Source organism: Galeopterus variegatus, unplaced genomic scaffold, assembly GCF_000696425.1.
Source record: "Galeopterus variegatus unplaced genomic scaffold, G_variegatus-3.0.2 Scaffold4861, whole genome shotgun sequence".
NCBI classification, from domain to species: Eukaryota; Metazoa; Chordata; class Mammalia; order Dermoptera; family Cynocephalidae; genus Galeopterus; species Galeopterus variegatus.
In genome coordinates this window covers 57,490-61,492 of record NW_007730972.1, presented here as the reverse complement: position 1 = coordinate 61,492, position 4,003 = coordinate 57,490, and positions in this window count along the sequence as shown.

The following is a 4,003-nucleotide window of genomic DNA, read 5'->3' as shown; positions in this document are numbered from 1 at the left end:
TGTGTGTGTGTGTTTATAATCCTGCCATTGTGGTTCATCATGGCTAGAGCTTAGAGTGTCATGGCCAGTTCTTGCAAATAAATTAATTCTCCAGACCTAATTCTCACTTTGGTGTGTAGTCTCCTTGCCCCTTGCAGTTCACTATCTCCTTGGTAGAGAACTGAGAACAAACCAGAACATCAAGACTTCAGAACAAGTCTGAGAACAACTTAAGGATATAATTTTCTTTCCTGACTAAATGTTGGGTTTAAACTACTGTGAAGAAAAATTTTACTAGATATTGGAATGTGAAAGACACACAAGGAAAGAATAATATTGGGGAGAAATTACACAGTCACACTCCTTTTCTTTCTTCTTTAAACTACTTCGGCTCCTTGTGTTTCCATGTCAATATTACCCCTATGTTTACCCTGATTCACTGCTTATTGTATTTCCTATTTCAACAGCTGCTCCTTCACTGACTGGTAGAAATTAACCTCAGCCTTAAAAGGAGTCTATCAACTTGGTTCTTGGGATTCCGTCCCACAATACTATGTCCACGTGGCAACTGTATTTGGCTGAGAATCAGCAAGAGCAGAGCTCTGAGGCTGAAAGAATTGTCATTTCCTTCTGCTCTTCCAAGTACCACCTTCAGTACATTGTTCTATCTTGAACTTTTTCTTCTGTTATTAAAATTTATCACCTGTATTTTATGTTGCTTATAACAGAATACTTGATACTGGGTAATTTATAAAGGAACAAAATTTATTTCTTACAGTTTTGAAGACTGGGAAGTCCAAAGTCCAGGGGACATTTCTGGTGAGGGCCTTATTCCGGATGGTGATTTTCAGGGGCATCACATCACAACAGAAAAATGGCATGAGCAAGAGTGAGCTAATCTTCTCAGCTACTCTCCTTTTAAAGCAATCAGAATCACACCCATTACTCCATGAATGGATCGACGCATTCACAACGGCACAGTCCTCACAATCTAATCACCTCTTAAAGGCCTCAACTTTCAAATTCTATAATTGAATTCCCCACTCTCTTAACACTGTTACAATGGGGGTCAAGTTACCAATACATTAAATTTGGGGGGATACATTTAACCCATAGTTCCCCCTTTTTAGGATTTTTTTTTTTTTTCATCTGGCTGGTAAGGGGATCCAGACCCTTGACTTTGGTGTTATCAACACCACACTCTAACCAACTGAGCCAACCAGCCAGCCTACTTTTTAGGATCTTAAGGGAAGGGGATCAATAATGTATCAGACTTCTAGCTAGATTTACTTATGTTATCCTTCCAACCACCGCAAAAAGAAGGTGTTGTTCTTCCCATTGTGAAATCATTAATGGAAACATTTGGGGTGTCTGGAGGGATTGGTGCTTTTGAGAAGTCATGTAATAAAGGAAAGATTCCCTGGTTGGAAGGTATGTGTGTCCTCCAGGAAGGGCCACCAAAAATTCATTTTGCTTAGTAGGAAAAATCGCCCCCCACCCAGCAAGGGCATACCAGCTTAAAATCTTTACATGAGTTTATATTTGGGCCCCAGACCCCTTTTTGGACTGCTATCTAGGTAATTTGTTCTGGCTCCATACCACCTCTTTTTCTCAGTCCTGCTTGAAAGGACTGGTTAGCAGCATTTCATTTTCTGGTGGGCCCAGGGCCCTGGCAGGCCTTTGGACTTGGTGGTACCCTTAGGGAAGGGACCTTTGGCAAAAGACCTCTGGGCTTTACCAAAGATTCCTTTTCCCCTGCAAGGCACGAAAGTGGCAGAGCCTTGGCACTTGAAGGGCTCTGTAAGCTGAGACAATGCGCAGCTTGGTAATAACTAGGATAGATTGTTGTCTGACAATCCAAGGCTTCCCTGGTTCTCCCCAGGACCTTTGCCCATCCACAGCAGAATTAGCCCCAACAATAACAGATTAAATTTCCCTCACACAAGTTAAGTGAAATGGGGAACCAGAGCCAGTTAATCAATTTTTTAAAAGTCAGGATATTTCTTGCTTGACAGTTGAGTTTATAGAGTGACATTAACACAGGTTACTAATAAACAAAAAAATCAAAGCCCAGAGAGGTTAAAAAACAAGTCTGAGGGGCCGGCCCGGTGGCACACTGCTACAGTGCACCGCTTGGGGCGCGACACTGAGGGTTGCAATCCGTTGCCGGTCACGAAAAAAGACAAAAAGGAAAAAAAAAAAAGTCTGAGACTACACAGCTAATAAGCAGCAGAGCTGAAAATTGAATACAATTTTTCTTCTACAACCCAGGCTTTTTCCATTCTAACTTGCTACTTCTCAAGCATGAAGAGAATAAATGTATTTTTCTGAAATTACTGCCAAGTGAACCATTTATAGTTAACCAAGACTATCAGTTTCGCCTTCTAAATACTTCTTAAAGCTTTCAGTGTTCTCCACATTCAATACCAACACCTTAGTCCAGTCATCATCTTCTCCTACCTAAATATTTGTAATAGCTTCCCAACTAGTCTTCTTGTATTCATTGTTCTCCTTCCAGATACTATCCAAAATGATCTTTTCAAAATGGAAATCTGATCATATTCCTGTCCGACCTAAAACTCCTCACTTACTTCATGATATTTTAGCATTTAACCCCAAATCCCAAACCTGGCTACATGTCCCTATAACCCCTTTTGCAGTTTCATCTCTTATAACCACCTTTGTAGATTCATCTCAAGCTGTCCTCTCTAGTCCTGTGCTTCAGCCACAGGGCCTTTGCACATGCTATTCGAAACACTTGAAACCCTTTCCCATATCATTCCCTTTCCTTTCCAGACAACATGTAAAATCTCTGAGGTCAGGTCTCTCAGTTTTTATTTTTACAACACTCGGCACTCTTCCTTCACAGCACTTAACACAGTTATATTTAATTATTTTGTGGTTATTAATGTCCACCTCTCCTAATAGACTGTTAGCTCATGAGGAAAGGGACGATGTCTAGTGAAAAAACTGCCTTGTGGACTGACACAGAATTGGTACTGAATATGTACCTATTGAATGCATGAAATAACTTGAAGAAGATGAATATAAGCCAAAGCAGGGACTAAGGAGAGGTTATGATCATCTCTAGTTCTGGGTTTACATTGATGACCTTTCATACATAGAAGGAATTGTGGAGAAAAAAGAAAGAGAAATTTCAATATTGTTTTTAAAACAAGTAGGTATGGAGGTGATATTTTATACTAGAGTATTGACATATAGCTGAAAGGCATTAGTTTCTGTATAGAAAAAATACCCCAGGATAGCTCATGACTGGCTTCATCTGGTTCACACTAATTTCCAGGAAAAGTGAATCACAAACAGTGAGCCTAAAGAAAGATAGATGTTCCTAATGAGCCACTGGAACATGACAGATTGTGATTCACTTTATCTCATCGTTGCTTCAAACAATTAAATGCTACTTGTATTGATTACAAAGGAACAGAATGTTTCTATTGTGAATTTTATTTTATCTCAGCTGGAAATTGAAACAGGCTCTCTAGATAGTAAAATTTTAAAACATTCCAGAATCAAGCAATAATCTCTTTAGGGCTTGGCAAAAGTGTACCTGGCAAAGAAAAGAAGAGACCCTATCTTTGGATGACTTGTGGGAATGTTGATGCAAATATATGGGCTGTTTTCTTCTCATAAAAGTTGTTTTGTTTTGTTTTTTTCAAGATTCCCTTTGCTTTATGAAATAGATATTACAGGAAAAATTCGTATCTCCTATATCTCTTCTCCATTCACTTCTGTCGTTTAGTTGGGAATTTATTTTTACAGAAAAAAGGTTTCCCTTAGGATCAGCCAATTGGGGCTTTCTTGACAGGGTTCCTTCAAGAGTGTTTTGTTAAATTAAGTTTGGCCTAAACGTTTCTTCAGACATAGTGAACTGTAACCTAACCTGATGTACAAACAGACTATAATCTGCTCTTGTAAACAAGTAGCCAGTCTTAGCCAATTACAGGCAGCCAACTTTTCAAACCATGTCCAAATAATGCAAACACCCAGCTGTAACCAAGCCAGC